This window comes from Cryptomeria japonica, unplaced genomic scaffold, assembly GCF_030272615.1.
Source record: "Cryptomeria japonica unplaced genomic scaffold, Sugi_1.0 HiC_scaffold_427, whole genome shotgun sequence".
Classification (NCBI taxonomy): Eukaryota; Viridiplantae; Streptophyta; class Pinopsida; order Cupressales; family Cupressaceae; genus Cryptomeria; species Cryptomeria japonica.
Window position 1 is genome coordinate 1 of NW_026729247.1, and position 19,493 is coordinate 19,493.

General features: G+C 63.0%; 3 non-coding genes across 3 annotated transcripts; all 3 read right to left on the minus strand.

Moving 5' to 3' along the window:
- Nucleotides 1-2,474: 2,474 nt before the first annotated feature.
- Nucleotides 2,475-2,593, minus strand: LOC131871566 (5S ribosomal RNA). The gene has a single exon (XR_009369780.1). It is a non-coding gene; the product is annotated as a 5S ribosomal RNA (ribosomal RNA).
- A 7,804-nt stretch (nucleotides 2,594-10,397) lies between these two features.
- Nucleotides 10,398-10,516, minus strand: LOC131871577 (5S ribosomal RNA). The gene has a single exon (XR_009369791.1). It is a non-coding gene; the product is annotated as a 5S ribosomal RNA (ribosomal RNA).
- Nucleotides 10,517-18,320: 7,804 nt separating this feature from the next.
- On the minus strand, nucleotides 18,321-18,439 carry LOC131871579 (5S ribosomal RNA). The gene has a single exon (XR_009369793.1). It is a non-coding gene; the product is annotated as a 5S ribosomal RNA (ribosomal RNA).
- Between the last annotated feature and the right edge of the window lie 1,054 nt (nucleotides 18,440-19,493).

The following is a 19,493-nucleotide window of genomic DNA, read 5'->3' on the forward strand; positions in this document are numbered from 1 at the left end:
GGGTTTCTCGCATTGGCTCTTCCCAGGCCCGGTTGTTGGGTGCGCTCCCACCCTGGCGCGCGCGAAGTTGGAAGTTGGGTTAATTGCCCGGGCGCGCACCTTCGCCAGGGTGGGCACCTTGGTGCGCACACCTTGGCTGGGCTGCGCACCAGGGCGGGCTCAAGATGGCACCAGCATTCCCTTTTTCTCACTATCTTTCAAAACGGAAATTTTAAAATCTCGTTTTTTTTTTGCCTTTTATGGAAATTAGTGAAGGCATCGCATCAAAGGTGCGCACCTCGCTGCCCACCTTGGTGTGCTCCGAGGTGCCCACCACGGTGCGCAACGCCGGTGCGAACCCGGGAGCGCCCCGATGTGTGCTCCAAGGTGCGGCGTGCACGAAGTCGGACCCCGGTTTGCCCCGGGTGCGCACCTCGCGTGCACCTTGGTGCGCACACCTTGGCTGGGTTGCGCGGCCTGGTGGGCACCATGGTGCGCACCAAGGAGCGCTCCGAAGTGTGCTCCAAGGTGCGGCGTGCACGAAGTCGGAGCCCGGTTTGCCCCGGGTACGCACCTCGCGTGCACCTTCGCCGGGGTGGGCACCTCGGCTGGGTTGCGCGCCCTGGTGCGCACCAAGGAGCGCTCCGAAGTGTGCTCCAAGGTGCGGCGTGCACGAAGTCGGAGCCCGGTTTGCCCCGGGTGCGCACCTTCGCCGCGGTGCGCACCATGGCGTGCACGAAGTCGGAGCCCGGTTTGCCCCGGGTGCGCACCTCGCGTGCACCTTCGGCGGGGTTGCGCGCCCTGGTGGGCACCATGGTGCGCACCAAGGAGCGCTCCGAAGTGTGCTCCAAGGTGCGGCGTGCACGAAGTCGGAGCCCGGTTTGCCCCGGGTGCGCACCTCGCGTGCACCTTCGGCGGGGTTGCGCGCCCTGGTGGGCACCATGGTGCGCACCAAGGAGCGCTCCGAAGTGTGCTCCAAGGTGCGGCGTGCACGAAGTCGGAGCCCGGTTTGCCCCGGGTGCGCACCTCGCGTGCACCTTCGCCGCGGTGGGCACCATGGCGTGCACGAAGTCGGAGCCCGGTTTGCCCCGGGTGCGCACCTCGCGTGCACCTTCGCCGGGGTGGGCACCTCGGCTGGGTTGCGCGCCCTGGTGCGCACCAAGGAGCGCTCCGAAGTGTGCTCCAAGGTGCGGCGTGCACGAAGTCGGAGCCCGGTTTGCCCCGGGTGCGCACCTCGCGTGCACCTTCGCCAGGGTGGGCACCTCGGTGCGCACACCTTCTCAATGTTTTCTTGCCTTTTCTGGAAATTGGTGAAGGCAGCGCATCAAAGGTGCGCACCTCGGTGTGCTCCGAGGTGCGAACCCGAGAGCGCTCCGAGGTGCCCACGAAGTCGAAAGTCGGGTTAATTGCATTGTTTTCCCCGGGTGCGCTCCGAGGTGCGCAACATCGGCGCGCACCAAGGAGGGCTCCGAAGTGTGCTCCAAGGTGCGCACGATGGCGTGCACCTCTGGTGCGCACGATTCGGAGCTCGGTTTGACCGGGGTGCGCACACCTTGGCTGGGTTGCGCACCTTTTGTGCGCTCCAAGGTGCGCACGAAGTCGGAGCTCGGTTTGCCCCGGGTGCGCACCTTCGCCAGGGTGCGCACCTTGATGCGCACGCCTTGGCTGGGCTGCGCACCTTGGTGGGCGCCATGGTGCGCACCTTTCGTGCGCTCCAAGGTGCGCACGAAGTCGGAGCTCGGTTTGCCCCGGGTGCGCACCTTGGTGGGCGCCATGGTGCACTCCGAGGTGCCCAAGATTGGTGCGCACCAAGGAGCGCTCCGAAGTGCGCTCCAAGGTGCGCGCGAAGTCGAAAGTTGGGTTAATTGTCCGGTTTGCCTCGGGTGCGCACCTTGCGTGCACCTTCGCCAGGGTGGGCGCCTTGGTGCGCACACCTTGGCTGGGCTGCGCACACCTTGGCACCCGCGTTTCCTTCATTTTAAATTTTTTTTTTTTACAATCTCTCAAGTGGGAAATTCTATAATCTCAACTTTTTTTGCCTTTTCAGGAAACTTTTGAATGGAGCGCATCATTGGTGCGCTCCGAAGTGTGCTCCAAAGCTCTCTCCAGCTGCGTGCACCTGCCCCGGCCGCGCACCCGGCCCCGCCCAGCTTCGCTCACCTGTCCCGGGCGTCTGGTGCGGAACCTTAGAGTAAGAAACATCACCGTGCACCTTGGCCAACGTGCGCGACTCGACCGAGCGCGCACTGGCCGAGGTGCACACCGATTTCACCTGGGTGCGCGCGCAGCACCTCGGGCGCACCGGGGTGCGCGCACAACGCCCGGGTTGCACCGTGGCCTGTGTGCTCGGGGCGCCTCGGGTGCGCGCTCGGTGTCGCCCCCGCGCGCGCGGTAGTGCGGGCAGCGCACCCCGGCCCGGCCCGGCCCCGACGAGAACGCAAACGGGCAAAAGGTTTATTCAAATAGCATTGCGACGCCCGGCGAAAAACTAAAAAAGGGTGCAACACCGGGACTTCCCGGGAGGTCACCCATCCCAGTACTACTCCGGCCCAAGCGCGCTTAACTGCGGAGTTCTGATGGGATCCGGTGCACTAACGCTGGTATGATCGCACCCGTTATGAGCTTGTCGCAGTGTGTACTTAGCAAACCGCGACCCACGTGCGAATCCACCCCGGCCACCCACCCCCGTCGAGGTGCACACCCTCCCTCGCGAAGTGCGCCCCGTTCGCCAAGTGTGAGCCCTGCCCGGGTGCGCGCACCTTGCTAGGGCGTCGGGTGTGCACCCGGCCCGGCCTACGTGCGTGCACCTGGAGGGGGCGTCGTGTGCGTGCAGTGTCCCGTCTGCAACGCGGTGCCCACACACCACCTCGGGCGCAACGACCTGCGCTCACATGTGGGCCGAGTGCACCTTGGTGCATGTTCGGGGCGCCTCGGGTGCACGCTCGATCTTGCCCCGGTGCACCAAGGCGCTCGGTTTGCCCCGGGTGCGCACTTGGTGCAAGGTGGGCACCCAAAATAGGGATCAAGCACCAAAACACAAGTTTCGGGATGCAAAATGGGACCCAAGGACCACAAATGCGTTCCAAGACCCATGATGGGTCCACGAGAACAAAAATGTGTTCCGAGACTTAATAAACAAATATTGGGTTTTAGGAGAAGAAACATGCTCTGATGCCCAAAACGAGAATCGACCCCGAAAAGGCCACAGGCCAAAAGTGGGATGCGAGACAAAAAAAAATGGGACCCGAGGACCAAAATTGGGTTCCCAGGTCGAAGACAGGGCAACCGGACAAGAAACGACCTCTAAGGCTCGAAATGAGTCCCGACGACTAAAACTTGACAAGAAGCACCCATCAGGCACCCAACTCGACACCCATGGGATGCCGACCCACCCGGGCTTCCACCTAGCACACCTTGGCACCCACCCACCCTCGCACCCAACCTCGCACCCAACTTAGCACCTTTGAACCCACATTGGCACTCACCCTGACCCTGGCACCTTGGAACCCACATTGGCACTCACCTTGACCCTGGCACCCACCTTTGCACTCACCTTGGGACCCACCCTGGCTCCCACCTCGGCACCCACCCAGACACCCACCTTGGTTCCTTGGCACCCACCTTGGATCCTTGGCACCCACCCCGACACCCACCTTGGCACGCAACTTGGCTACTTGCCACCCACCTTGGCTCCTTGACGCCCACCCCGACAACCACCCCGTGACCTACCCTGGCTAGGGTTGGTGCACACCCACCCTGGTGCCCACCTTGGCACCCACCCTATGACCCACCTTGGCACGCACCTTAGTACCCACCCCGTTACCCACCCTAGGACCCACCCCGTGACCCACCTTGGCCAGGGTGGGTGCCTTGGTGCGCACAACTTGCCTGGGCTGCACACCAGGGCGGGCTCAAGATGGCACCCGCGTTCCGTTTTTTTCACTATCTTTCAAAACGGAAATTTTAAAATCTCATTTTTTTCTTTTTTTTGCCTTTTCTGGAAATTAGTGAAGGCAGCGCATCAAAGGTGCGCAATGCTGGTGCGAACCCGGGAGCGCTCCGATGTGTGCTCCAAGGTGCGGCGTGCACGAAGTCCGAGCCCGGTTTGCCCCGGGTGCGCACCTCGCGTGCACCTTCGCCGGGGTGAGCACCTTGGCTGGGTTGCGCGCCCTGGTGCGTACCAAGGAGCGCTCTGAAGTGTGCTCCAAGGTGCGGCGTGCACGAAGTCGGAGCCCGGTTTGCCCCGGGTGTGCACCTCGGGTGCGCACCTCGCGTGCACCTTCGCTGCGGTGGGCACCTTGGCTGGGTTGCGCGCCTTGGTGGGCACCATGCAGTGCACGAAGTCGGAGCCCGGTTTGCCCCGGGCGCGCACCTCCGCCAGGGTGGGCACCTTGGTGCGCACAACTTGCCTGGGCTGCGCATCAGGAAGGGCTCAAGATGGCACCCGCGTTCCGTTTTTTTCACTATCTTTCAGAACGGAAATTTTAAAATATCGTTTTTTTTTGCCTTTTCTGGAAATTAGTGAAGGCAGCGCATCAAAGGTGCGCAACGCTGGTGCGAACCTGGGAGCGCTCCGATGTGTGCTCCAAGGTGCGGCGTGCACGAAGTCGGAGCCCGGTTTGCCTCGGGTGCGCCCTGGTGGGCACCATGGTGCGCACCAAGGAGCGCTCCGAAGTGTGCTCCAAGGTGCGGCCTGCACGAAGTCGGAGCCCGGTTTGCCCCGGGTGTGCACCTCGGGTGGGCACCTTGGTGCGCATGCCTTGCCTGGGCTGCGCACCAGGGCGGGCTCAAGATGGCACCCGCGTTCCTTTTTTTTCACTATCTTTCAAAACGGAAATTTTAAAATCTCATTTTTTTTTGCCTTTTTCTGGAAATTAGTGAAGGCAGCGCATCAAAGGTGCGCACCTCGCTGCCCACCACGGTGCGCAACGCCGGTGGGCACCCGGGAGTGCTTCGAAGTGTGCTCCAAGGTGCTGCGTGCACGTTGTCGGAGCCCGGTTTGCCCCGGGTGCGCACCTCGCGTGCACCTTCGTCGGGGTGGGCACCTTGGCTTGGTTTGCCCCGGCTGCGCTCCGAAGCGGGGTTATTGGAGCGCCGCCTCTTTTTTTGTCGGAGCGTTTGGTGGGGTTTCTCGCATTGGCTCTTCCGAGGCCCGGTTGCCACCCTGGCGCGCACGAAGTCGGAAGTAGGGTTAATTGCCCGGGTGCGCACCTTTGCCAGGGTGGCACCTTACCTGGGCTGCGCACCAGGGCGGGCTCAAGATGGCACGCGCGTTCCGTTTTTTTCACTATCTTTCAAAACGGAAATTTTAAAATCTCCTTTTTTTTTTGCCTTTTCTGGAAATTAGTGAAGGCAGCGCATCAAAGGTGCGCACCTCGCTGCCCACCTTGGTGTGCTCTGAGGTGCGCACCCGGGAGCGCTACGAAGTGTGCTCCAAGGTGCGGCGTGCACGTTGTCGGAGCCCGGTTTGCCCCGGGTGCGCACCTCGCCTGCACCTTGGCCGGGGTGGGCACCTTGGCTGGGTTTGCCCAGGGTGCGCTCCGAAGCGGGGTTACTGGAGCGCCCCCTCTTTTTTTGTCAGAGAGTTTGGTGGGGTTTCTCGCATTGGCTCTTCCCAGGCCCGGTTGTTGGGTGCGCTCCCACCCTGGCGCGCGCGAAGTTGGAAGTTGGGTTAATTGCCCGGGCGCGCACCTTCGCCAGGGTGGGCACCTTGGTGCGCAAACCTTGGCTGGGCTGCGCACCAGGGCGGGCTCAAGATGGCACCAGCATTCCCTTTTTCTCACTATCTTTCAAAACGGAAATTTTAAAATCTCGTTTTTTTTTTGCCTTTTATGGAAATTAGTGAAGGCATCGCATCAAAGGTGCGCACCTCGCTGCCCACCTTGGTGTGCTCCGAGGTGCCCACCACGGTGCGCAACGCCGGTGCGAACCCGGGAGCGCCCCGATGTGTGCTCCAAGGTGCGGCGTGCACGAAGTCGGACCCCGGTTTGCCCCGGGTGCGCACCTCGCGTGCACCTTGGTGCGCACACCTTGGCTGGGTTGCGCGGCCTGGTGGGCACCATGGTGCGCACCAAGGAGCGCTCCGAAGTGTGCTCCAAGGTGTGGCGTGCACGAAGTCGGAGCCCGGTTTGCCCCGGGTGCGCACCTTCGCCGCGGTGGGCACCATGGCGTGCACGAAGTCGGAGCCCGGTTTGCCCCGGGTGCGCACCTCGCGTGCACCTTCGCCGGGGTGGGCACCTCGGCTGGGTTGCGCGCCCTGGTGCGCACCAAGGAGCGCTCTGAAGTGTGCTCCAAGGTGCGGCGTGCACGAAGTCGGAGCCCGGTTTGCCCCGGGTGTGCACCTCGCGTGCACCTTCGCTGCGGTGGGCACCTTGGCTGGGTTGCGCGCCTTGGTGGGCACCATGCAGTGCACGAAGTCGGAGCCCGGTTTGCCCCGGGCGCGCACCTCCGCCAGGGTGGGCACCTTGGTGCGCACAACTTGCCTGGGCTGCGCACCAGGAAGGGCTCAAGATGGCACCCGCGTTCCGTTTTTTTCACTATCTTTCAGAACGGAAATTTTAAAATATCGTTTTTTTTTGCCTTTTCTGGAAATTAGTGAAGGCAGCGCATCAAAGGTGCGCAACGCTGGTGCGAACCTGGGAGCGCTCCGATGTGTGCTCCAAGGTGCGGCGTGCACGAAGTCGGACCCCGGTTTGCCCCGGGTGCGCACCTCGCGTGCACCTTGGTGCGCACACCTTGGCTGGGTTGCGCGCCCTGGTGGGCACCATGGTGCGCACCAAGGAGCGCTCCGAAGTGTGCTCCAAGGTGCGGCGTGCACGAAGTCGGAGCCCGGTTTGCCCCGGGTGCGCACCTCGCGTGCACCTTCGCCGCGGTGGGCACCATGGCGTGCACGAAGTCGGAGCCCGGTTTGCCCCGGGTGCGCACCTCGCGTGCACCTTCGCCGGGGTGGGCACCTTGGTGTGCAGACCTTGGCTGGGTTGCGCGCCCTGGTGGGCACCATGGTGCGCACCAAGGAGCGCTCCGAAGTGTGCTCCAAGGTGCGGCCTGCACGAAGTCGGAGCCCGGTTTGCCCCGGGTGTGCACCTCGGGTGGGCACCTTGGTGCGCATGCCTTGCCTGGGCTGCGCACCAGGGCGGGCTCAAGATGGCACCCGCGTTCCTTTTTTTTCACTATCTTTCAAAACGGAAATTTTAAAATCTCATTTTTTTTTGCCTTTTTCTGGAAATTAGTGAAGGCAGCGCATCAAAGGTGCGCACCTCGCTGCCCACCACGGTGCGCAACGCCGGTGGGCACCCGGGAGTGCTTCGAAGTGTGCTCCAAGGTGCTGCGTGCACGTTGTCGGAGCCCGGTTTGCCCCGGGTGCGCACCTCGCGTGCACCTTCGTCGGGGTGGGCACCTTGGCTGGGTTTGCCCCGGCTGCGCTCCGAAGCGGGGTTATTGGAGCGCCGCCTCTTTTTTTGTCGGAGCGTTTGGTGGGGTTTCTCGCATTGGCTCTTCCGAGGCCCGGTTGCCACCCTGGCGCGCACGAAGTCGGAAGTAGGGTTAATTGCCCGGGTGCGCACCTTTGCCAGGGTGGGCACCTTACCTGGGCTGCGCACCAGGGCGGGCTCAAGATGGCACGCGCGTTCCGTTTTTTTCACTATCTTTCAAAACGGAAATTTTAAAATCTCCTTTTTTTTTTGCCTTTTCTGGAAATTAGTGAAGGCAGCGCATCAAAGGTGCGCACCTCGCTGCCCACCTTGGTGTGCTCTGAGGTGCGCACCCGGGAGCGCTACGAAGTGTGCTCCAAGGTGCGGCGTGCACGTTGTCGGAGCCCGGTTTGCCCCGGGTGCGCACCTCGCCTGCACCTTGGCCGGGGTGGGCACCTTGGCTGGGTTTGCCCAGGGTGCGCTCCGAAGCGGGGTTACTGGAGCGCCCCCTCTTTTTTTGTCAGAGCGTTTGGTGGGGTTTCTCGCATTGGCTCTTCCCAGGCCCGGTTGTTGGGTGCGCTCCCACCCTGGCGCGCGCGAAGTTGGAAGTTGGGTTAATTGCCCGGGCGCGCACCTTCGCCAGGGTGGGCACCTTGGTGCGCACACCTTGGCTGGGCTGCGCACCAGGGCGGGCTCAAGATGGCACCAGCATTCCCTTTTTCTCACTATCTTTCAAAACGGAAATTTTAAAATCTCGTTTTTTTTTTGCCTTTTATGGAAATTAGTGAAGGCATCGCATCAAAGGTGCGCACCTCGCTGCCCACCTTGGTGTGCTCCGAGGTGCCCACCACGGTGCGCAACGCCGGTGCGAACCCGGGAGCGCCCCGATGTGTGCTCCAAGGTGCGGCGTGCACGAAGTCGGACCCCGGTTTGCCCCGGGTGCGCACCTCGCGTGCACCTTGGTGCGCACACCTTGGCTGGGTTGCGCGGCCTGGTGGGCACCATGGTGCGCACCAAGGAGCGCTCCGAAGTGTGCTCCAAGGTGCGGCGTGCACGAAGTCGGAGCCCGGTTTGCCCCGGGTACGCACCTCGCGTGCACCTTCGCCGGGGTGGGCACCTCGGCTGGGTTGCGCGCCCTGGTGCGCACCAAGGAGCGCTCCGAAGTGTGCTCCAAGGTGCGGCGTGCACGAAGTCGGAGCCCGGTTTGCCCCGGGTGCGCACCTTCGCCGCGGTGCGCACCATGGCGTGCACGAAGTCGGAGCCCGGTTTGCCCCGGGTGCGCACCTCGCGTGCACCTTCGGCGGGGTTGCGCGCCCTGGTGGGCACCATGGTGCGCACCAAGGAGCGCTCCGAAGTGTGCTCCAAGGTGCGGCGTGCACGAAGTCGGAGCCCGGTTTGCCCCGGGTGCGCACCTCGCGTGCACCTTCGGCGGGGTTGCGCGCCCTGGTGGGCACCATGGTGCGCACCAAGGAGCGCTCCGAAGTGTGCTCCAAGGTGCGGCGTGCACGAAGTCGGAGCCCGGTTTGCCCCGGGTGCGCACCTCGCGTGCACCTTCGCCGCGGTGGGCACCATGGCGTGCACGAAGTCGGAGCCCGGTTTGCCCCGGGTGCGCACCTCGCGTGCACCTTCGCCGGGGTGGGCACCTCGGCTGGGTTGCGCGCCCTGGTGCGCACCAAGGAGCGCTCCGAAGTGTGCTCCAAGGTGCGGCGTGCACGAAGTCGGAGCCCGGTTTGCCCCGGGTGCGCACCTCGCGTGCACCTTCGCCAGGGTGGGCACCTCGGTGCGCACACCTTCTCAATGTTTTCTTGCCTTTTCTGGAAATTGGTGAAGGCAGCGCATCAAAGGTGCGCACCTCGGTGTGCTCCGAGGTGCGAACCCGAGAGCGCTCCGAGGTGCCCACGAAGTCGAAAGTCGGGTTAATTGCATTGTTTTCCCCGGGTGCGCTCCGAGGTGCGCAACATCGGCGCGCACCAAGGAGGGCTCCGAAGTGTGCTCCAAGGTGCGCACGATGGCGTGCACCTCTGGTGCGCACGATTCGGAGCTCGGTTTGACCGGGGTGCGCACACCTTGGCTGGGTTGCGCACCTTTTGTGCGCTCCAAGGTGCGCACGAAGTCGGAGCTCGGTTTGCCCCGGGTGCGCACCTTCGCCAGGGTGCGCACCTTGATGCGCACGCCTTGGCTGGGCTGCGCACCTTGGTGGGCGCCATGGTGCGCACCTTTCGTGCGCTCCAAGGTGCGCACGAAGTCGGAGCTCGGTTTGCCCCGGGTGCGCACCTTGGTGGGCGCCATGGTGCACTCCGAGGTGCCCAAGATTGGTGCGCACCAAGGAGCGCTCCGAAGTGCGCTCCAAGGTGCGCGCGAAGTCGAAAGTTGGGTTAATTGTCCGGTTTGCCTCGGGTGCGCACCTTGCGTGCACCTTCGCCAGGGTGGGCGCCTTGGTGCGCACACCTTGGCTGGGCTGCGCACACCTTGGCACCCGCGTTTCCTTCATTTTAAATTTTTTTTTTTTACAATCTCTCAAGTGGGAAATTCTATAATCTCAACTTTTTTTGCCTTTTCAGGAAACTTTTGAATGGAGCGCATCATTGGTGCGCTCCGAAGTGTGCTCCAAAGCTCTCTCCAGCTGCGTGCACCTGCCCCGGCCGCGCACCCGGCCCCGCCCAGCTTCGCTCACCTGTCCCGGGCGTCTGGTGCGGAACCTTAGAGTAAGAAACATCACCGTGCACCTTGGCCAACGTGCGCGACTCGACCGAGCGCGCACTGGCCGAGGTGCACACCGATTTCACCTGGGTGCGCGCGCAGCACCTCGGGCGCACCGGGGTGCGCGCACAACGCCCGGGTTGCACCGTGGCCTGTGTGCTCGGGGCGCCTCGGGTGCGCGCTCGGTGTCGCCCCCGCGCGCGCGGTAGTGCGGGCAGCGCACCCCGGCCCGGCCCGGCCCCGACGAGAACGCAAACGGGCAAAAGGTTTATTCAAATAGCATTGCGACGCCCGGCGAAAAACTAAAAAAGGGTGCAACACCGGGACTTCCCGGGAGGTCACCCATCCCAGTACTACTCCGGCCCAAGCGCGCTTAACTGCGGAGTTCTGATGGGATCCGGTGCACTAACGCTGGTATGATCGCACCCGTTATGAGCTTGTCGCAGTGTGTACTTAGCAAACCGCGACCCACGTGCGAATCCACCCCGGCCACCCACCCCCGTCGAGGTGCACACCCTCCCTCGCGAAGTGCGCCCCGTTCGCCAAGTGTGAGCCCTGCCCGGGTGCGCGCACCTTGCTAGGGCGTCGGGTGTGCACCCGGCCCGGCCTACGTGCGTGCACCTGGAGGGGGCGTCGTGTGCGTGCAGTGTCCCGTCTGCAACGCGGTGCCCACACACCACCTCGGGCGCAACGACCTGCGCTCACATGTGGGCCGAGTGCACCTTGGTGCATGTTCGGGGCGCCTCGGGTGCACGCTCGATCTTGCCCCGGTGCACCAAGGCGCTCGGTTTGCCCCGGGTGCGCACTTGGTGCAAGGTGGGCACCCAAAATAGGGATCAAGCACCAAAACACAAGTTTCGGGATGCAAAATGGGACCCAAGGACCACAAATGCGTTCCAAGACCCATGATGGGTCCACGAGAACAAAAATGTGTTCCGAGACTTAATAAACAAATATTGGGTTTTAGGAGAAGAAACATGCTCTGATGCCCAAAACGAGAATCGACCCCGAAAAGGCCACAGGCCAAAAGTGGGATGCGAGACAAAAAAAAATGGGACCCGAGGACCAAAATTGGGTTCCCAGGTCGAAGACAGGGCAACCGGACAAGAAACGACCTCTAAGGCTCGAAATGAGTCCCGACGACTAAAACTTGACAAGAAGCACCCATCAGGCACCCAACTCGACACCCATGGGATGCCGACCCACCCGGGCTTCCACCTAGCACACCTTGGCACCCACCCACCCTCGCACCCAACCTCGCACCCAACTTAGCACCTTTGAACCCACATTGGCACTCACCCTGACCCTGGCACCTTGGAACCCACATTGGCACTCACCTTGACCCTGGCACCCACCTTTGCACTCACCTTGGGACCCACCCTGGCTCCCACCTCGGCACCCACCCAGACACCCACCTTGGTTCCTTGGCACCCACCTTGGATCCTTGGCACCCACCCCGACACCCACCTTGGCACGCAACTTGGCTACTTGCCACCCACCTTGGCTCCTTGACGCCCACCCCGACAACCACCCCGTGACCTACCCTGGCTAGGGTTGGTGCACACCCACCCTGGTGCCCACCTTGGCACCCACCCTATGACCCACCTTGGCACGCACCTTAGTACCCACCCCGTTACCCACCCTAGGACCCACCCCGTGACCCACCTTGGCCAGGGTGGGTGCCTTGGTGCGCACAACTTGCCTGGGCTGCACACCAGGGCGGGCTCAAGATGGCACCCGCGTTCCGTTTTTTTCACTATCTTTCAAAACGGAAATTTTAAAATCTCATTTTTTTCTTTTTTTTGCCTTTTCTGGAAATTAGTGAAGGCAGCGCATCAAAGGTGCGCAATGCTGGTGCGAACCCGGGAGCGCTCCGATGTGTGCTCCAAGGTGCGGCGTGCACGAAGTCCGAGCCCGGTTTGCCCCGGGTGCGCACCTCGCGTGCACCTTCGCCGGGGTGAGCACCTTGGCTGGGTTGCGCGCCCTGGTGCGTACCAAGGAGCGCTCTGAAGTGTGCTCCAAGGTGCGGCGTGCACGAAGTCGGAGCCCGGTTTGCCCCGGGTGTGCACCTCGGGTGCGCACCTCGCGTGCACCTTCGCTGCGGTGGGCACCTTGGCTGGGTTGCGCGCCTTGGTGGGCACCATGCAGTGCACGAAGTCGGAGCCCGGTTTGCCCCGGGCGCGCACCTCCGCCAGGGTGGGCACCTTGGTGCGCACAACTTGCCTGGGCTGCGCATCAGGAAGGGCTCAAGATGGCACCCGCGTTCCGTTTTTTTCACTATCTTTCAGAACGGAAATTTTAAAATATCGTTTTTTTTTGCCTTTTCTGGAAATTAGTGAAGGCAGCGCATCAAAGGTGCGCAACGCTGGTGCGAACCTGGGAGCGCTCCGATGTGTGCTCCAAGGTGCGGCGTGCACGAAGTCGGAGCCCGGTTTGCCTCGGGTGCGCCCTGGTGGGCACCATGGTGCGCACCAAGGAGCGCTCCGAAGTGTGCTCCAAGGTGCGGCCTGCACGAAGTCGGAGCCCGGTTTGCCCCGGGTGTGCACCTCGGGTGGGCACCTTGGTGCGCATGCCTTGCCTGGGCTGCGCACCAGGGCGGGCTCAAGATGGCACCCGCGTTCCTTTTTTTTCACTATCTTTCAAAACGGAAATTTTAAAATCTCATTTTTTTTTGCCTTTTTCTGGAAATTAGTGAAGGCAGCGCATCAAAGGTGCGCACCTCGCTGCCCACCACGGTGCGCAACGCCGGTGGGCACCCGGGAGTGCTTCGAAGTGTGCTCCAAGGTGCTGCGTGCACGTTGTCGGAGCCCGGTTTGCCCCGGGTGCGCACCTCGCGTGCACCTTCGTCGGGGTGGGCACCTTGGCTTGGTTTGCCCCGGCTGCGCTCCGAAGCGGGGTTATTGGAGCGCCGCCTCTTTTTTTGTCGGAGCGTTTGGTGGGGTTTCTCGCATTGGCTCTTCCGAGGCCCGGTTGCCACCCTGGCGCGCACGAAGTCGGAAGTAGGGTTAATTGCCCGGGTGCGCACCTTTGCCAGGGTGGCACCTTACCTGGGCTGCGCACCAGGGCGGGCTCAAGATGGCACGCGCGTTCCGTTTTTTTCACTATCTTTCAAAACGGAAATTTTAAAATCTCCTTTTTTTTTTGCCTTTTCTGGAAATTAGTGAAGGCAGCGCATCAAAGGTGCGCACCTCGCTGCCCACCTTGGTGTGCTCTGAGGTGCGCACCCGGGAGCGCTACGAAGTGTGCTCCAAGGTGCGGCGTGCACGTTGTCGGAGCCCGGTTTGCCCCGGGTGCGCACCTCGCCTGCACCTTGGCCGGGGTGGGCACCTTGGCTGGGTTTGCCCAGGGTGCGCTCCGAAGCGGGGTTACTGGAGCGCCCCCTCTTTTTTTGTCAGAGAGTTTGGTGGGGTTTCTCGCATTGGCTCTTCCCAGGCCCGGTTGTTGGGTGCGCTCCCACCCTGGCGCGCGCGAAGTTGGAAGTTGGGTTAATTGCCCGGGCGTGCACCTTCGCCAGGGTGGGCACCTTGGTGCGCAAACCTTGGCTGGGCTGCGCACCAGGGCGGGCTCAAGATGGCACCAGCATTCCCTTTTTCTCACTATCTTTCAAAACGGAAATTTTAAAATCTCGTTTTTTTTTTGCCTTTTATGGAAATTAGTGAAGGCATCGCATCAAAGGTGCGCACCTCGCTGCCCACCTTGGTGTGCTCCGAGGTGCCCACCACGGTGCGCAACGCCGGTGCGAACCCGGGAGCGCCCCGATGTGTGCTCCAAGGTGCGGCGTGCACGAAGTCGGACCCCGGTTTGCCCCGGGTGCGCACCTCGCGTGCACCTTGGTGCGCACACCTTGGCTGGGTTGCGCGGCCTGGTGGGCACCATGGTGCGCACCAAGGAGCGCTCCGAAGTGTGCTCCAAGGTGCGGCGTGCACGAAGTCGGAGCCCGGTTTGCCCCGGGTGCGCACCTTCGCCGCGGTGGGCACCATGGCGTGCACGAAGTCGGAGCCCGGTTTGCCCCGGGTGCGCACCTCGCGTGCACCTTCGCCGGGGTGGGCACCTCGGCTGGGTTGCGCGCCCTGGTGCGCACCAAGGAGCGCTCTGAAGTGTGCTCCAAGGTGCGGCGTGCACGAAGTCGGAGCCCGGTTTGCCCCGGGTGTGCACCTCGCGTGCACCTTCGCTGCGGTGGGCACCTTGGCTGGGTTGCGCGCCTTGGTGGGCACCATGCAGTGCACGAAGTCGGAGCCCGGTTTGCCCCGGGCGCGCACCTCCGCCAGGGTGGGCACCTTGGTGCGCACAACTTGCCTGGGCTGCGCACCAGGAAGGGCTCAAGATGGCACCCGCGTTCCGTTTTTTTCACTATCTTTCAGAACGGAAATTTTAAAATATCGTTTTTTTTTGCCTTTTCTGGAAATTAGTGAAGGCAGCGCATCAAAGGTGCGCAACGCTGGTGCGAACCTGGGAGCGCTCCGATGTGTGCTCCAAGGTGCGGCGTGCACGAAGTCGGACCCCGGTTTGCCCCGGGTGCGCACCTCGCGTGCACCTTGGTGCGCACACCTTGGCTGGGTTGCGCGCCCTGGTGGGCACCATGGTGCGCACCAAGGAGCGCTCCGAAGTGTGCTCCAAGGTGCGGCGTGCACGAAGTCGGAGCCCGGTTTGCCCCGGGTGCGCACCTCGCGTGCACCTTCGCCGCGGTGGGCACCATGGCGTGCACGAAGTCGGAGCCCGGTTTGCCCCGGGTGCGCACCTCGCGTGCACCTTCGCCGGGGTGGGCACCTTAGTGTGCAGACCTTGGCTGGGTTGCGCGCCCTGGTGGGCACCATGGTGCGCACCAAGGAGCGCTCCGAAGTGTGCTCCAAGGTGCGGCCTGCACGAAGTCGGAGCCCGGTTTGCCCCGGGTGTGCACCTCGGGTGGGCACCTTGGTGCGCATGCCTTGCCTGGGCTGCGCACCAGGGCGGGCTCAAGATGGCACCCGCGTTCCTTTTTTTTCACTATCTTTCAAAACGGAAATTTTAAAATCTCATTTTTTTTTGCCTTTTTCTGGAAATTAGTGAAGGCAGCGCATCAAAGGTGCGCACCTCGCTGCCCACCACGGTGCGCAACGCCGGTGGGCACCCGGGAGTGCTTCGAAGTGTGCTCCAAGGTGCTGCGTGCACGTTGTCGGAGCCCGGTTTGCCCCGGGTGCGCACCTCGCGTGCACCTTCGTCGGGGTGGGCACCTTGGCTGGGTTTGCCCCGGCTGCGCTCCGAAGCGGGGTTATTGGAGCGCCGCCTCTTTTTTTGTCGGAGCGTTTGGTGGGGTTTCTCGCATTGGCTCTTCCGAGGCCCGGTTGCCACCCTGGCGCGCACGAAGTCGGAAGTAGGGTTAATTGCCCGGGTGCGCACCTTTGCCAGGGTGGGCACCTTACCTGGGCTGCGCACCAGGGCGGGCTCAAGATGGCACGCGCGTTCCGTTTTTTTCACTATCTTTCAAAACGGAAATTTTAAAATCTCCTTTTTTTTTTGCCTTTTCTGGAAATTAGTGAAGGCAGCGCATCAAAGGTGCGCACCTCGCTGCCCACCTTGGTGTGCTCTGAGGTGCGCACCCGGGAGCGCTACGAAGTGTGCTCCAAGGTGCGGCGTGCACGTTGTCGGAGCCCGGTTTGCCCCGGGTGCGCACCTCGCCTGCACCTTGGCCGGGGTGGGCACCTTGGCTGGGTTTGCCCAGGGTGCGCTCCGAAGCGGGGTTACTGGAGCGCCCCCTCTTTTTTTGTCAGAGCGTTTGGTGGGGTTTCTCGCATTGGCTCTTCCCAGGCCCGGTTGTTGGGTGCGCTCCCACCCTGGCGCGCGCGAAGTTGGAAGTTGGGTTAATTGCCCGGGCGCGCACCTTCGCCAGGGTGGGCACCTTGGTGCGCACACCTTGGCTGGGCTGCGCACCAGGGCGGGCTCAAGATGGCACCAGCATTCCCTTTTTCTCACTATCTTTCAAAACGGAAATTTTAAAATCTCGTTTTTTTTTTGCCTTTTATGGAAATTAGTGAAGGCATCGCATCAAAGGTGCGCACCTCGCTGCCCACCTTGGTGTGCTCCGAGGTGCCCACCACGGTGCGCAACGCCGGTGCGAACCCGGGAGCGCCCCGATGTGTGCTCCAAGGTGCGGCGTGCACGAAGTCGGACCCCGGTTTGCCCCGGGTGCGCACCTCGCGTGCACCTTGGTGCGCACACCTTGGCTGGGTTGCGCGGCCTGGTGGGCACCATGGTGCGCACCAAGGAGCGCTCCGAAGTGTGCTCCAAGGTGCGGCGTGCACGAAGTCGGAGCCCGGTTTGCCCCGGGTACGCACCTCGCGTGCACCTTCGCCGGGGTGGGCACCTCGGCTGGGTTGCGCGCCCTGGTGCGCACCAAGGAGCGCTCCGAAGTGTGCTCCAAGGTGCGGCGTGCACGAAGTCGGAGCCCGGTTTGCCCCGGGTGCGCACCTTCGCCGCGGTGCGCACCATGGCGTGCACGAAGTCGGAGCCCGGTTTGCCCCGGGTGCGCACCTCGCGTGCACCTTCGGCGGGGTTGCGCGCCCTGGTGGGCACCATGGTGCGCACCAAGGAGCGCTCCGAAGTGTGCTCCAAGGTGCGGCGTGCACGAAGTCGGAGCCCGGTTTGCCCCGGGTGCGCACCTCGCGTGCACCTTCGGCGGGGTTGCGCGCCCTGGTGGGCACCATGGTGCGCACCAAGGAGCGCTCCGAAGTGTGCTCCAAGGTGCGGCGTGCACGAAGTCGGAGCCCGGTTTGCCCCGGGTGCGCACCTCGCGTGCACCTTCGCCGCGGTGGGCACCATGGCGTGCACGAAGTCGGAGCCCGGTTTGCCCCGGGTGCGCACCTCGCGTGCACCTTCGCCGGGGTGGGCACCTCGGCTGGGTTGCGCGCCCTGGTGCGCACCAAGGAGCGCTCCGAAGTGTGCTCCAAGGTGCGGCGTGCACGAAGTCGGAGCCCGGTTTGCCCCGGGTGCGCACCTCGCGTGCACCTTCGCCAGGGTGGGCACCTCGGTGCGCACACCTTCTCAATGTTTTCTTGCCTTTTCTGGAAATTGGTGAAGGCAGCGCATCAAAGGTGCGCACCTCGGTGTGCTCCGAGGTGCGAACCCGAGAGCGCTCCGAGGTGCCCACGAAGTCGAAAGTCGGGTTAATTGCATTGTTTTCCCCGGGTGCGCTCCGAGGTGCGCAACATCGGCGCGCACCAAGGAGGGCTCCGAAGTGTGCTCCAAGGTGCGCACGATGGCGTGCACCTCTGGTGCGCACGATTCGGAGCTCGGTTTGACCGGGGTGCGCACACCTTGGCTGGGTTGCGCACCTTTTGTGCGCTCCAAGGTGCGCACGAAGTCGGAGCTCGGTTTGCCCCGGGTGCGCACCTTCGCCAGGGTGCGCACCTTGATGCGCACGCCTTGGCTGGGCTGCGCACCTTGGTGGGCGCCATGGTGCGCACCTTTCGTGCGCTCCAAGGTGCGCACGAAGTCGGAGCTCGGTTTGCCCCGGGTGCGCACCTTGGTGGGCGCCATGGTGCACTCCGAGGTGCCCAAGATTGGTGCGCACCAAGGAGCGCTCCGAAGTGCGCTCCAAGGTGCGCGCGAAGTCGAAAGTTGGGTTAATTGTCCGGTTTGCCTCGGGTGCGCACCTTGCGTGCACCTTCGCCAGGGTGGGCGCCTTGGTGCGCACACCTTGGCTGGGCTGCGCACACCTTGGCACCCGCGTTTCCTTCATTTTAAATTTTTTTTTTTTACAATCTCTCAAGTGGGAAATTCTATAATCTCAACTTTTTTTGCCTTTTCAGGAAACTTTTGAATGGAGCGCATCATTGGTGCGCTCCGAAGTGTGCTCCAAAGCTCTCTCCAGCTGCGTGCACCTGCCCCGGCCGCGCACCCGGCCCCGCCCAGCTTCGCTCACCTGTCCCGGGCGTCTGGTGCGGAACCTTAGAGTAAGAAACATCACCGTGCACCTTGGCCAACGTGCGCGACTCGACCGAGCGCGCACTGGCCGAGGTGCACACCGATTTCACCTGGGTGCGCGCGCAGCACCTCGGGCGCACCGGGGTGCGCGCACAACGCCCGGGTTGCACCGTGGCCTGTGTGCTCGGGGCGCCTCGGGTGCGCGCTCGGTGTCGCCCCCGCGCGCGCGGTAGTGCGGGCAGCGCACCCCGGCCCGGCCCGGCCCCGACGAGAACGCAAACGGGCAAAAGGTTTATTCAAATAGCATTGCGACGCCCGGCGAAAAACTAAAAAAGGGTGCAACACCGGGACTTCCCGGGAGGTCACCCATCCCAGTACTACTCCGGCCCAAGCGCGCTTAACTGCGGAGTTCTGATGGGATCCGGTGCACTAACGCTGGTATGATCGCACCCGTTATGAGCTTGTCGCAGTGTGTACTTAGCAAACCGCGACCCACGTGCGAATCCACCCCGGCCACCCACCCCCGTCGAGGTGCACACCCTCCCTCGCGAAGTGCGCCCCGTTCGCCAAGTGTGAGCCCTGCCCGGGTGCGCGCACCTTGCTAGGGCGTCGGGTGTGCACCCGGCCCGGCCTACGTGCGTGCACCTGGAGGGGGCGTCGTGTGCGTGCAGTGTCCCGTCTGCAACGCGGTGCCCACACACCACCTCGGGCGCAACGACCTGCGCTCACATGTGGGCCGAGTGCACCTTGGTGCATGTTCGGGGCGCCTCGGGTGCACGCTCGATCTTGCCCCGGTGCACCAAGGCGCTCGGTTTGCCCCGGGTGCGCACTTGGTGCAAGGTGGGCACCCAAAATAGGGATCAAGCACCAAAACACAAGTTTCGGGATGCAAAATGGGACCCAAGGACCACAAATGCGTTCCAAGACCCATGATGGGTCCACGAGAACAAAAATGTGTTCCGAGACTTAATAAACAAATATTGGGTTTTAGGAGAAGAAACATGCTCTGATGCCCAAAACGAGAATCGACCCCGAAAAGGCCACAGGCCAAAAGTGGGATGCGAGACAAAAAAAAATGGGACCCGAGGACCAAAATTGGGTTCCCAGGTCGAAGACAGGGCAACCGGACAAGAAACGACCTCTAAGGCTCGAAATGAGTCCCGACGACTAAAACTTGACAAGAAGCACCCATCAGGCACCCAACTCGACACCCATGGGATGCCGACCCACCCGGGCTTCCACCTAGCACACCTTGGCACCCACCCACCCTCGCACCCAACCTCGCACCCAACTTAGCACCTTTGAACCCACATTGGCACTCACCCTGACCCTGGCACCTTGGAACCCACATTGGCACTCACCTTGACCCTGGCACCCACCTTTGCACTCACCTTGGGACCCACCCTGGCTCCCACCTCGGCACCCACCCAGACACCCACCTTGGTTCCTTGGCACCCACCTTGGATCCTTGGCACCCACCCCGACACCCACCTTGGCACGCAACTT